Raw genomic sequence first — 15,135 nt, forward strand, 5'->3', positions numbered from 1 at the left:
TTAATAGGGAATATTTTTATTGATATTCAGATCTAGTGATTTGAAATCAGGTGATTTCAGGCTTTTGTAATTCAACTTACTTAAAAAAATGTCACCCATTTCTCCCACACCCATCCCTTGTCTCTGATAGCCACCAATCTGTTCTCTGTAAGTTTTTTTTTTTAAGGCTTTATATATGAGTAAGATTAAAGTGTTTGTCTTTCTATGACTTATTTCACTTAATATGAAGCCCTCAGGCTTCATTCTCATCACAAATAGCAAGATCATCCATTCATTCATTGATGGTCCCTGGGTTGTTTCAATATCTTGGTTATTGCATATAAATAATGCTGCAGTAAACACGGCATGCAGATATCTTTTTGAGTTAGTGTTTTTTCTCTTGATAAACAGAAGTGGAATTGCTGGATCATATGGTAGGTATACTTTTTAGAGGAACCTCCATACGATTTCCCATAGTGCTTGTATCAATTTATACTCCCCAAACAGCACACGAGGGCTTCCTTTTTTCCACATCCTTGCCAACACTTTTTGATAAAAAGTCATTCTAACAGAAAGGGGGTAAAATATCATTTTGGTTTTGATTTGCATTACCCTGATGATTAATGATGTTAAGCACTTTTCATGTGTTTGTTGGCTATCTGTATATCTTCTTTGGAAAATGTATCTAGATTTTCTGCCCATTTTTAGTGTCTGGCCACTGAAATGTATGAATTTTTATGGTTTGCATACTAGCTACTCATGGGACAGGTGGTTTGCAAATATATTTCTCCCACTTGGTAAGTTGACTTTTCATTTTGTTGATTCTTTACTGTGCAGAAGCTCCATTTGATGTAATCCCCCTTTGTTTTTGCTTTTGGGATCAGATTTTAAAAATCATCAGCAAGACCTATGTCTTACAGTCTATGTTTCCTTTCAGGAGTCTTATGATTTCAGGACCTACATTTACATCTTTAATTCACTTGAGTTAATTTTCATGTATAGTGTAAGGTAATGCTCCAGTTTTATTCTTTTGCATATGGCTGTCCAATTTTCCCTACACTATTTATGGAAGAGATGGTCCTTTCCTCATTGTATATTCTTGGTTATTTTCTCATTATTGATTGACATATAGGTGTAGGTTATTTCTGGGTGCTCTATTTTGTCCCTTTGATGTAGGTGTCTGTTTTTATGCCAATACCATGCTGTTTTGATTACTACAGCTTTGTGGTACACTTTGAAATCAGGGAGTCTGATGCCTCCAGCTTTGTTCTTATTTCTTGAAATTACTTTAGCTCTTTGAGGTCTCAGTTCATATAGTGTTTAGATTTTCTTAATTCTATTTCTGTGAAATATGCCATTGGTATTTTGATAAGGATTGCACTGAATCTGTAGCCGGCTTTGGGAAGTATGGACATTTTGACAATATTAAACCTTCCAATCCATCAACATGGAATCTCTTTCCACTTATTTGTGTCTTATTCAAATTCTTTCATTAATGTCTTAGAGTTTTCTATATATACCTTTCACCTCCTTGGTTAACTTGATTTATAGGCATTTTATTATTTTTGATGTAATTGCAAATGGGATAATTATCACTTTTAGTTTCTCCATAGTGAAGAGTTATTTTGAGGAATGTTAAATTCTACATATTCCTTTTAGTATGTTTAATTATGCTATTTAGATCTTCTATCCTTATTGTCAAATTTGACAATTTTTTATTTTTTAAAGATTTTATTTAACAGAGAGAGAGGTCACAAGTAGGCAGAGAGGCAGACAGAGACAGAGAGCGGAAGAAGGCTCCCTGCTGAGCAGAGAGCCCGATGCGGGCCTTGATCCCAGGACCAAGATCATGACCTGAGCTGAAGGCAGAGGCCCACTGAGCCACCCAGGCACCCAAATTTGACAATGTTTTATAAAATTTTAATATACCTTTTGTGATTTGGGATTTGTCAGTTTAATTTAAAAACTCTTAATTCACATATTTTGATCATCTGTAGATATATATAAGTTCATGACTACTGTATCTTCTAGATGGACTAAAGCTTTTATCCTAAAATGTCTCTAGAAAAATACTCCTATAGCTCATTTAATTCTGCTTAAATTCCTTTTTTGCCAAATGATTGGCTGGGACAGTTTTGCCTATGTCTTTGTTTTTTCTTTTTCTTTTTTTTTTTTTTTAAACAGATGAGTTTCTTGGAAACATCATAAGGCTAGATTAAATTTTTAAAAATTTAATAAGATTTTTCTCACTTTTAACTAGAGAATTTTACTTATTCACATTAGTTATATTACCTAATATGTGTGGTTTTTTGTTTTGGTGGGGTTTTTTTGAGCTAGCACAAGCAGGGTGAAGTGCGGGACCCAGAGGATGGCAGACAGAGAATCTCAAGCAGGCTCCACCATCATCATAGAGCCCCACTCAGGGTTCAGTCGCATGACCCTGAGATCGTGACCCAAGCCAAAATCAAGAGTTGGATGCTCAACCGAATGAGTCACCCAGGTGTCCCTCTTTTTTATAATGTAAACTTAATATGCATAAAAATGTAAGGCACATACATTATCTAGCATTAGAACATGCATACATGTGTGGTTTTTAATATTTTGTTATGGGTTCTTGCCTTTGCTCCTTTCCTTCTTTTTTGGAGTCAATTCTCTGCCGATTTTTACTTAGTAGTGTGCAAGCTATGAATCTTACGTCTATCTCTTTAGTGAATTCTTACAAGTTTTGCAAACTTATTTTAACGTACTTCATGTCTAGAATTAAGTCTTTGTATTTTCCCCCCTTGAACAAGATATTTTTTTTCAGCCCTCCTCCCACATTCTTTTTTGCTCCATGTGTTCTTAAAATCACCTAGATTTTTTGTTGTACATTATATCTAAGTGGTTATCTGAATTGGGTTCCTTCAAATTCATATGTTGTATGTGCTATGGTGAGTGCTGTGAATTATGTAAGACTGAAGAATCACAGACCTGTACCCCTGAAATAATACATTATATATTAATTAAAAAAATCATATGTTGAAGTCCTAAACTTCAGTAACTCTGAATGTGAATATATTTGGAGATAAGGTCTTTAAAGAGGTAATTAAGTTAAAATGAGGTCATTGGGGGCACCTGGGTGGCTCAGTGGGTTAAGCCGCTGCCTTCGGCTCAGGTCATGATCTCGGGGTCCTGGGATCGAGTCCCACATCGGGCTCTCTGCTCAGCAGGGAGCCTGCTTTGCTTCCCTTCCTCTCTCTCTGCCTGCCTCTCTGCCTACTTGTGATCTCTCTCTGTCAAATAAATAAAATCTTTAAAAAAATAATAAAAAATAAAAATAAAATTAGGTCATTGGGTTGACCCCTAATCCTGCTGGACTTGTATCCTTGCAAAAGGAGGGAATTGGGGCACAAAACTGCACAAAGGGAAAACACCATGAAGATACAAGGAGAAGACGGCCATCTGCAAACTAAGAAGAAAGGCCTCAGAAGAGATCAACTGTGTGGACACCATGCTCTCGGACTTCCAGTGCCAGAACTGTGAGAACATAAGTTCCTATGGCTTAAATCACCCAGTCTGCAATACTTTGTTACCATAGCCCTAGCAAACTAATAGATACACTGAAGATGATAGCTTAATGGCTATGTCCTCAGTCATTCCTTGATATTTGAATGACTTTAAGTCACTTTGTTTCTAAATTCTCCCATCACTGCATACATTCACTATCACAACACTCATTGCACTCACTGTAATTTGTTTAGTGACTTATTTCTTAGTAAGCTCTAAACTCTGTATGAACAAGAACTCAATACATTTTGGTTTATTCTGTGGGAGTCATGTGAAAGTGTCTGTATAGAGTGATCTGAAGCTTAGCTTGTCTTGAGGAGTCTACAGATACGTTTATGTTTCTTTTTCTTTCTTTTTTTATTAATTATTTTTATTAACATAATGTATTATTTGCCCCAGGGGTACAGGTTTGTGAATCATCAGGCTTTTACACATTTCACAGCACTCACCATAGCACATACCCTCCCCAATGTCCATAACCCAACCACCCTCTCCACATACCCCCTCCCCCCAGCAACCCTGTTTGTTTTGTGAGATTAAGAGTCTCTTATGGTTTGTCTCCCTCCCGATCCCATCTTGTTTCATTTTTTTCCTTCCCTATCCCCCAAACCCCCAACTCTGCCTCTCAAATTCCTCATCTCAAATTCCTCAGGGAGATCATATGATAATTGACTTCCTCTGATTGACTTATTTTGCTCAGCGTAATACCCTGTAGTTGATCCACGTAATTGCAAATGGCAAAATTTCATTTCTTCTGATGGCTGCATAGTATTCCATTATATATATATATATATATATATATATATATATATATATAATCAATTCATCTGTTGATGGACATATCTAGGTTCTTTCCATAGTTTGGCTATAGTGGACATTACTGCTATAAACATTTGGGTGCACGTGCACCCATTTGCATCTTTAAGGTAAATACCCAGTAGTGAAACTGCTGGGCTATAGGGTAGCTCTTAATTGCAATTTATCTATCATGCAGAGTGTAAATTAGGAGACCACACCCATACATGGTAGAGACCTGGGTGTCTACTTTTCAGTGATCTCCCATCACCCAAATCTCGAGTGGACTAAAACCTCCCTCCATTTCTCCAGCTATAGGGAGTTTTTCAACACACTCTGAAGTTCCCTTTCTTTTTATAAACTTGCTTGTTAGCTCTCCACATCTTCCTGTTATAGGCATTGGAATCCCAGCCTCAGACTTGGTAGTCCCTTTTCATAGTCCTGACCCCAGAAGTACAGAGTATCAGCTTTTTCTTTGCATGTTAGCTGATGCTTTTTGCCTCCAAATGTTTGGCATCTGGAAATTTCCCTCTTTTCCTACAAAGTTCAATTACCTAATAAAACAAATGACAGAGTGGTGAAAGCCCGTACTCTGGAGACAAGTTGCTGGCACTAGCTTTTCACCTCTCTGTGCCTCAGCCCCTCTATCTATAGACTGGGGTTCCTGGTACTTAGTTCATGGATTATTGTGAGGATTAAAGGAGGACACATGTTCAGTGCTTAGAATAACACCTAATACAGACTAAAGGCTATATAGATGTTTGATCCTATGAAGTTTTTGAATTTTTTGTGTATTTTCACTTTATCCAATATTTATACCTTAGGGTTCCTGACTATAACAACTCCGTCTTCTATGTTCTATTAGACTCTAATACATTGAATAAAATGCCTAAGATTCTTTTAAGAGGAAACTACTTATAGCAGACATCCTAGATATCTTAAGAATGTCTGACTTGTCCACAGTCTTCCTTTGAGGTATCATTTGCCTGGTATCTTGTAACTCCTTCCCCTGTAACCACACTTAGTTTGACATCGAACTTAAAGGCAGCTAGTGGATGATCAGGTGGAATGACAAGTGAGTCCTGCCCAGTTGGGCTCACTCCACTTGACGGTGACTAACTGCTGATCTAGTCAGATCTTGGGGAGTTTACACTCGAAAACAACAACAACAAAAATCATTTTTCAGTATTAGGAGCAAAGGCAGTAGACATGGGTAATAGCTCAATTACCACCATGGCAAGGTTCTCAAGCAGGGATCATAGGCACTGGACACACTGTCCTTTGCAAATGATCTTTTAGGCTCCAGAGGCAGATTTGGAAATAGTCTCCATTCTTCCTGTGTTTCCTATAATAAACTGCTATCATCTGATGTATCTGGAGCATGTCTTTTTTTTTTAAAACCTAACAAAGGTACTAGTGCTAAGAATATTTAAACAACAACAAAAAATATCTGATCTCCAAGTCACTGGATTTATCTTCTCCCATCTATTTCCTCTTCAGATAGGGGAAAAAAGAGAGTAAGGCTGGATTTTAATCCATGCTCTATCACTTGACCAAATTGCTTAAACATTTAGAGCCAATGATTCCTAATCCTTAAATTGAGGAAACAGCAATATATTGTTGCATAAGATTTTTGTGAGATTTATTTCATTCGGACACATTTGTTAAAATTACATTTATGCCTGGTGTGGCAGTAGGTGCTAGGGATATAGCAGTTTCTGCCAGTGATGGGCTTACACTCATGGTACCAACGAGATATTGTCTGGGAAATGCTTAACTTGTTAGAGACTCTCAATGCATAGTAACTTCTGTTATTATGTCTACAGGAAAAGTATATTCTCCTGTAGAATTTCAAGAGCTGAGAGCAGAGGCTTCTCCAAGTATGTTCCACTGTGAACATTAGAAACAATAAAACACTATTTTATTATGGATCTATTTAACCTTTTTTTGTTGTTGTTCCTGGTGTATTTGTTTCTTGACCTTTTCATGGGTATTTGAAACTAATCATTGATCAGTTTCTTAATTTGGAACTATTTCCTCCCTTCTCAGGCTGACATCTCTTTATCACACACATTAGATGGTATTTTCTACAACAGCTACTGACAAATAGGACACTTTATATAAAATAAAAATGGAAATTTTCAGAATAAGTTCTGTATAGACATTCTCTCTATTGGTACAAGCTACCCAGTTTCGATACTTTTAAAGTCACAATTTACCCAGATGTAGAAAAGAATATCTGATGCTCTTCTTCAGAGGTATAAGACTAGATGACTGTTGTGGAGGCTGTTGGCTGCTCAGCCAAATCTATTTTCCCCTTCTTAAGCCCTAGCAGAAGGGGTTTGCTCTGATATTCACTCCATACCTTCATTAGGAATGGGTCTTGATCACCTAATCAGAACAATCAGTGCCCAGGAAACTTTGTTAGTGTGGAGATTAACATGCATTATGAATTAGCCAAATCAAATTTAAGAGAAGGATTATTACTTCATGGTGGGGGCGGGCAGTCATTTTCCTGTCAAATGTATACAAGGAAATGAATAACTGTGTTTGCCACTGGAAGCCTGTAATTAGGAAGGGAATGAGCTGTAGAGTGAAGCAGATTTTGTGGACTGTTGAGTGGGGAGAAAGAAAGAACCTGGGTCTTCAGAAGTCTTGTTGAATCAAGCAATTAAGCTAGTCCTACCTCTGGACCTCCTGTTATGTAATATAAAAATTTTACTGTATAGACCAGTTTGAGTCAGCTGTCCTACTTGTAAACAAAAGGACCCTGCACATTAATGGTGATTTTACTTAGTTATTTTTAAGGAATGAGATAAGGAAACTATGGAATAACTAAATTCACTGTTAAATCAGTCCTCACAGGTGGAAAAACATATCCATGTTCTCTCCTCCCTGAACACCTTTCTCTAAAATACCCCTTTGATTTTGATGGCCACTCCGTGTGTGCCTTCAGAAGGGAATATAGACTTCTCTTGATTTAGATCTCGATTTTTCCAATGGATTTACTGATGGACTTCCAGTTCTCAGTTTTTTTAATCCCTACATCAATGCTGCAATAAATATTCTAATGCACACTGTTAGGGTCCGTGATCAAAGGAATAAGACTGATGCAAAGCGAAAGTCAAGCAAAGCTTTAGTTTGCCCCAAGCATCAAAAATCAAACCGACCAGTAGGGGCCGTTTCTTACAAAGAGGCGACAACGACCAGGACACGGACATTGAGGAAGCCTCTCCCAACAATGCTGCTCCCAACTCCGCTACCTGACGACCGCCCTACCGACAACAATGTCCCTGGCGACGGCGCTGCTCCCCAGCGACTACCCTACCCGGCGACAACAACCCTCCCGATTGCAACACACAGGTAAACCGGCACAATCATAATTGGTCAGCAATATGGGTGGCCAATTGAATTCCAATTCACCATAGCAAATATACATGCACCCCACTGATTGGATGTCTCCATTCTGCCTGGCCCACCCCTATATCCTGTGTTTGCAAGTAAGTTCCTCCCGGAGAGGCAGGGTCAATCCAAGCTTACAATGAAATGGCTCCCTCTGGCTAACCAGGCCCTTACACACGCTAACTTTTTGGACAGATGATTTCTAGGAATAAGATTGATTTGTGCAAAGGTGCAAGAATCAGAACTCTTACTAGATTCTGCTGGATTATTTTCTGAGGAGTTAGTAGCAATTTCACATTTCCATCAGCACTGTGAGTTGGTTTTTCCCACAGCCTCATCAACATTAGTGAAACTCCAAAAAATTGAAAAATGTTCAATCTTCTATTTGAAAAATGGCTTTTTGTTGCTTTAATTTGCATTTCTCTGGGAATGAACTATACCTTTTTGTGTATGTTGGCTCTTTGTATGCCCTTTTCTGTAAATGGCCCTCTAGGATAAAATAATGTTCTTCCTCACACCATGTACAAAGAAAATTCCATGTAAGGTCCAAAGACAGCAAAGCCAGAAGTGGGGGGGGAGGGGAAAACATTGTCTAACTGACATTTTAAACAAGATAAATATAAAACTGCAACAAAGGGACAACTTCAGGTAGCGGGAGATCAGCTAGATAGCTTAGCTAAAGATTGCAAACACCTACAAATCCAACAGGAGATCTAAGAGAAGAAGAACAACAACTCTAGAAACAGAAAATCAACCACTCTCTGAAAGGTAGGACTGGTGGAGAAGTGAATCCAAAGCGACGGGAAGATAGACCGCGGGGGGAGGGGCCGGATCCCTGCAAGCGGCGGAGCAACGGAGCACAAAATCAGGACTTTTAAAAGTCTGTTCCACTGAGGGACATCGCTCCAGAGGCTTACCCAGGGTGAAGCCCACGCAGGGTAAGCGTGGCCTCAGGTCCCGCAGGGACACAGAAGGATCGGGGGTGTCTGAGTGTCGCAGAACTTACAGGCATTAGAACGGGAAAGCCGGCTACAGAGACAGAGCCGAGGAGTAAGCTCTAAGCTAGGGGTTACCTTGAACCGGTCAAAGGCTTGGTCACCTTGGAGCACGGCCGGAGGCCAGGGTGACGGGAGTAATTGGGCACTGTTCTCTGAGGGCACACTGAGGAGTGGGGCCCCGGGCTCTCGGCTCCTCCGGGGCGGAGACCGGGAGGCCACCATCTTCATTCCCACCCTCCGGAACACTACGGAAAGCGGTCAGGGAACAAAAGCTCCCAGAAAGCAAACCCGATCGGATTACTCAGACCAGCCATGGGTAATGGCACTACAACTCCGCCTGGGGCAAAGACACTTGAGAATCACTACAACAGGCCCCTCCCCCAGAAGATCAACAAGAAACCCAGCCAGGACCAAGCTCACCTACCAAGGAGTGCAGTTTCAATACCAAGGAGAGCAGTGGAATTCCAGAGGAGGAGGAAGCAAAGCATGGAACACATGGCTTTATCCCCATGATTCTTTAGCCTTGCAGTTAATTTAATTTTTTTTTCTTTTTCAATTTTTCTCTTGTTCTGCTAAATATTTTTAACTTGAACCCTTTTCTTAAGGTTTTTTAACTAGTTTACCTAATATATATTTTTTTCCTTCTTATATTTTTTTCTTTATTGGCTTTCTTTGTTTAATTGTTTCTTTTCTTTTTTTTTTCTTTCTGAAACTCTTTTTATCCCCTTTCTCCCCCCTCACAATTTGGGATCTCTTCTGATGTGGCTAAAGCATATTTTCCTGGGGCTGTTGCCACCCTTTTAGTATTTTACTTGCTCCTTCATAAACTCTTATCTGGACAAAATGACAAGGCAGAAAAATTCACCACAAAAAAAAAAAAAAAAAAAAAAAAAGAACAAGAGGCAGTACCAAAGGCTAGGGACCTAATCAATACAGACATTGGTAATATGTCAGATCTAGAGTTCAGAATGACGATTCTCAATATTCTAGCCAGGCTCAAAAAAGGCATGGAAGATATTAGAGAAACCCTCTCAGGAGATATACAAGCCCTTTCTGGAGAAATAAAAGAACTAAAATCTAACCAAGTGGAAATCAAAAAAGCTATTAATGAGGTGCAATAAAAAATGGAGGCTCTCACTGCTAGGATAAATGAGGCAGAAGGAAGAATTAGAATATAGAAGACCAAATGACAGAGAATAAAGAAGCTGAGCAAAAGAGGGACAACAGCTACTGGACCATGAGGGAAGAATTCGAGAGATAAGTGACACCATAAGATGAAACAACATTAGAATAATTGGGATTCCAGAAGAAGAGCAAACAGAGAGGGGAGCAGAAGGTATATTGGAGAGAATTATTGGAGAGAATTTCCCCAATAGGGCAAAGGGAACAAGCATCAAAATCCAGGAGGTTCAGAGAACCCCCCTCAAAATCAATAAGAATAGGCCCACACCCCATCACCTAATAGTCAAATTTACAAGTCTTAGTGACAAAGAGAAGATCCTGAAAGCAGCCCGGGAAAAGAAGTCTGTAACATACAATGGTAAAAATATTAGATTGGCAGCAGACTTATCCACAGAGACCTGGCAGGCCAGAAAGAGCTGGCATGATATATGCAGAGTACTAAATGAGAAAAACATGCAGCCAAGAATACTATAACCAGCTAGGCTATCATTGAAAAAACAAGGAGAGATTAAAAGCTTCCAGGACAAACAAAAACTGAAAGAATTTGCAAACACCAAACCAGCTCTACAGGAAATATTGAAAGGGGTCCTCTAAGCAAAGAGAGACCCGAAAAGTAGTAGATCAGAAAGGAACAGAGACAACATACAATAACAGTCACCTTACAGGCAATACAATAGCACTAAATTCATATCTCTCAATAGTTACCCTGAATGTTAATGGGCTAAATGCCCCAATCAAAAGACACAGGGTATCAGAATGGATAAAAAAAACAATCTATATGTTGCCTACAAGAAACTCATCTAAAACCCGAAGACACCTCCAGGTTTAAAGTGAGGTGGTGGAAAAGAATTTACCATGCTAATGGACATCAGAAGAAAGCAGGAGTGGCAATCCTTATATCAGATCAATTAGATTTTAAGCCAAAGACTATAATAAGAGATAAGGAAGGACACTATATCATACTCAAAGGGTCTGTCCAACAAGAAGATCTAACAATTTTAAATATCTATTCCCCTAACGTGGGAGCAGCCAACTATATAAACCAATTAATAACAAAATCAAAGAAACACATCAACAATAATACAATAATAGTAGGGGAATTTAACACTCCCCTCACTGAAATGGACAGATCACCCAAGCAAAAGATCAACAAGCAAATAAAGGCCTTAAATGACACACTGGACCAGATGGACATCACAGTATATTCAGAACATTTCATCCCAAAGCAACAGAATACACATTCTTCTCTAGTGCACATGGAACATTCTCCAGAATAGATCACATTCTTGGTCCTAAATCAGGTCTCAACCAGTATCAAAAGATTGGGATCATTCCCTGCATATTTTCAGACCACAATGCTCTGAAGCTAGAACTCAATCACAAGAGGAAATTTGGAGAGAACCCAAATACATGGAGACTAAACAGCATCCTTCTAAAGAATGAATGGGTCAACCAGGAAATTAAAGAAGAATTAAAAAATTCATGGAAACAAATGATAATGAAAACACAACGGTTCAGAATCTGTGGGACACAACAAAGGCAGTCCTGAGAGGAAAATATATAGCGGTACAAGCCTTTCTCAAGAAACAAGAAAGGTCTCAGGTACACAACCTAACCCTACACCTAAAGGAGCTGGAGAAAGAACAAGAAAGAAACCCTAAACCCAGCAGGAGAAGAGAAATCATAAAGATCAGAGCAGAAATCAATGAAATAGAAACCAAAAAAACAATAGAACAAATCAACGAAACTAGGAGCTGGTTCTTTGAAAGAATTAATAAGATTGATAAACCCTTGGCCAGACTTATCAAAAAAAAAAAAAAAAAAAAAAAAAGAGAGGACCCAAATAAATAAAATCATGAATGAAAGAGGAGAGATCACAAGGAACACCAAAGAAATACAGACAATTATAAGTACATATTATGAGCAACTCTACGCCAACAAATTTGACAATCTTGAAGAAATGGATGCATTCCTAGAGACATATAAACTACCACAACTGAACCAGGGAAGAAATAGAAAGCCTGAACAGACCCATAAGCAGTAAGGAGATTGAAACAGTCATCAAAAATCTCCAAACAAACAAAAGCCCAGGGCCAGATGGCTTCCCGGGGGAATTCTACCAAACATTTAAAGAAGAACTAATTCCTATTCTCCTGAAACTGTTCCCAAAAATAGAAGTGGAAGGAAAACTGCCAAACTCATTTTATGAGGCCAGCATCACCTTGATCCCAAAACCAGACAAAGATCCCACCCAAAAAGAGAACTACAGACCAATATCCTTGATGAACACAGATGCAAAAATTCTCACCAAAATACTAGCCAATAGGATTCAACAGTACATTAAAAGGATTATTCACCACGACCAAGTGGGATTTATTCCAGGGCTGCAAGGTTGGTTCAACATCTGCAAATCAATCAATATGATACAACACATTAATAAAAGAACAAGAACCGTATGATACTCTCCATAGATGCTGAAAAAGCATTTGACAAAGTACAGCATCCCTTCCTGATCAAAACTCTTCAAAGTGTAGGGATAGAGGGCACATACCTCAATATTATCAAAGCCATCTATGAAAAACCCACCGCAAATATCATTCTCAATGGAGAAAAACTGAAAGCTTTTCCGCTAAGGTCAGGAACACGGCAGGGATGTCTGTTATCACCACTGCTATTCAACATAGTACTAGAAGTCCTAGCCTCAGCAATCAGACAACAAAAGGAAATTAATGGCATCCGAATCGGCAAAGAAGAAGTCAAACTATCACTATTTGCAGATGATATGATACTGTATGTGGAAAACCCAAAAGACTCCACTCCAAAACTGCTAGAACTTGTCCAGGAATTCAGTAAAGTGTCAGGATATAAAATCAATGCACAGAAATCAGTTGCATTTCTCTACACGAAGGACAAGACAGAAGAAAGAGAAATTAAGGAGTCAATCCCATTTACAATTGCACCCAAAACCATAAGATGCCTAGGAATAAACCTAACGAAAGAGACTAAGAATCTATACACAGAAAACTATAAAGTACTCAGGAAAGAAATTGAGGAAGACACAAAGAAATGGAAAAATGTTCCATGCTCCTGGATTGGAAGAATAAATATTGTGAAAATGTCTATGCTACCTAAAGCAATCTACACTTTTAATGCAATTCCTATCAAAGTACCATCCATTTTTTTCAAAGAAATGGAACAAATAATCCTAAAATTTATATGGAACCAAAAAAGACCTCGAATAGCCAAAGGAATATTGAAAAAGAAAGCCAAAGTTGGTGGCTTCACAATTCCAGACTTCAAGCTCTATTACAAAGCTGTCATCATCAAGACAACAATGTACTGAAACAAAAACAGACACATAGATCAATGGAACTGAATAGAGAGCCCAGAAATAGACCCTCAACTCTATGGTCAACTAATCTTCCACAAAGCAGGAAAGAATATCCAATGGAAAAAAGACAGCCTCTTCAACAAATGGTGCTGGGAAAACTGGACAGCCACATGCAGTAAAATGAAATTGGATCATTTCCTTACACCAACACGAAAATAGACTCAAAATGGATGAAGGATCTCAATGTGAGAAAGGAATCCATCAAAATCCTTGAGGAGAACACAGACAGCAACCTCTTCGACCTCAGCCGCAGCAACATCTTCCTAGGAACATCACCAAAGGCAAGGGAAGCAAGGGCAAAAATGAACTATTGGGATTTTATCAAGATCAAAAGCTTTTGCACAGCAAAGGAAACAGTTAACAAAACCAAAAGACAACTGACAGAATGGGAGAAGATATTTGCAAATGACATATCAGATAAAGGGCTAGTGTCCAAAATCTATAAAGAACTTAGCAAATTCAACACCCAAAGAATAATTCAATCAAGAAATGGGCAGAGGACATGAACAGACATTTCTGCAAAGAAGACATCCAGATGGCCAACAGACACATGAAAAAGTGCTCCACATCACTTGGCATCAGGGAAATACAAATCAAAACCACCATGAGAGAACACCTCACACCAGTCAGAATGGCTAAAATTAACAAGTCAGGAAATGACAGATGCTGGTGAGGATGCAGAGAAAAGGGAACCCTCCTACACTGTTGGTGGGAATGCAAGCTGGTGCAACCACTCTGGAAAACAGCATGGGGGTTCCTCAAAATGTTGAAAATAGAACTACCCTATGACCCAGCAATTGCACTGCTGGGTATTTACCCTAAAGATACAAACGTAGTGATCCGAAGGGGCACGTGCACCCGAATGTTTACAGCAGCAATGTCTACAATAGCCAAACTATGGAAAGAACCTAGATGTCCATCTACAGACGAATGGATAAAGAAGATGTGCTATATATACACAATGGAATCCTATGCAGCCATCAAAAGAAAGGAAATCTTGCCATTTGCGACGATGTGGATGGATCTAGAGGGTATCATGCTTAGCGAAATAAGTCAATCGGAGAAAGACAAATATCATATGATCTCCCTGATATGAGGGAGAGGTGATGCAACATTGGGGTTTAAGGGGGTAGGAGAAGAGTAAATGAAACAAGATGGAATTGGGAGGGAGACAAACCATAAGTGACTCGTAATCTCACAAAACAAACTGAGGGTTGATGGGGGGAGAGGGGTTGGGAGAGGGGGTTGGGATTACGGACATTGGGGAGGGTATGTGCTATGGTGAGTACTGTGAAGTGTGTAAACCTGGCGATTCACAGACCTGTACCCCTGGGGATAAAAATATATGTTTATAAAAAATAAAATTAAAAAAAAAGTGCAACAAAGGAGGAAAAATTAAGGTAACATTGAAATTATAGCCATTAAAATTTTAGTAGTAGTCTTTAGTAGTAGTCTTTTGCCTGACAGAAAATGAAAACACAATTATATCATATACATGACAGACTTTAGCAAAGGATTAATAACCCTGAATATGGTTCTCTCAAAAAATGGATACGAAATAGACAAAAGGAAAAAAAAGCATTGATTTTTTTTCCACCCTGTTTTGAAGATTGTGTTTGAAGCATAGACAAAGTACATGTTTGCTTCAGATTATTGAATAGAAGGTGTATTTCCTCCTATACAAGGTTCTCCCATAGCCATCTGTTCTCTGCCTATAGAGTCTCTTGGCATTTGGGTCTGATTTCCTCAGGTGGGAGTGTTGCCTTTGGCAAGCCTCACATGCTGATCACATCTTGTTTCCTTTTGTCTTCCTTCCACCCTTCCCTCTGCAGCGCTGTAGCA

Source organism: Lutra lutra, chromosome 4 (assembly GCF_902655055.1).
Source record: "Lutra lutra chromosome 4, mLutLut1.2, whole genome shotgun sequence".
In the NCBI taxonomy this organism is placed as follows: Eukaryota; Metazoa; Chordata; class Mammalia; order Carnivora; family Mustelidae; genus Lutra; species Lutra lutra.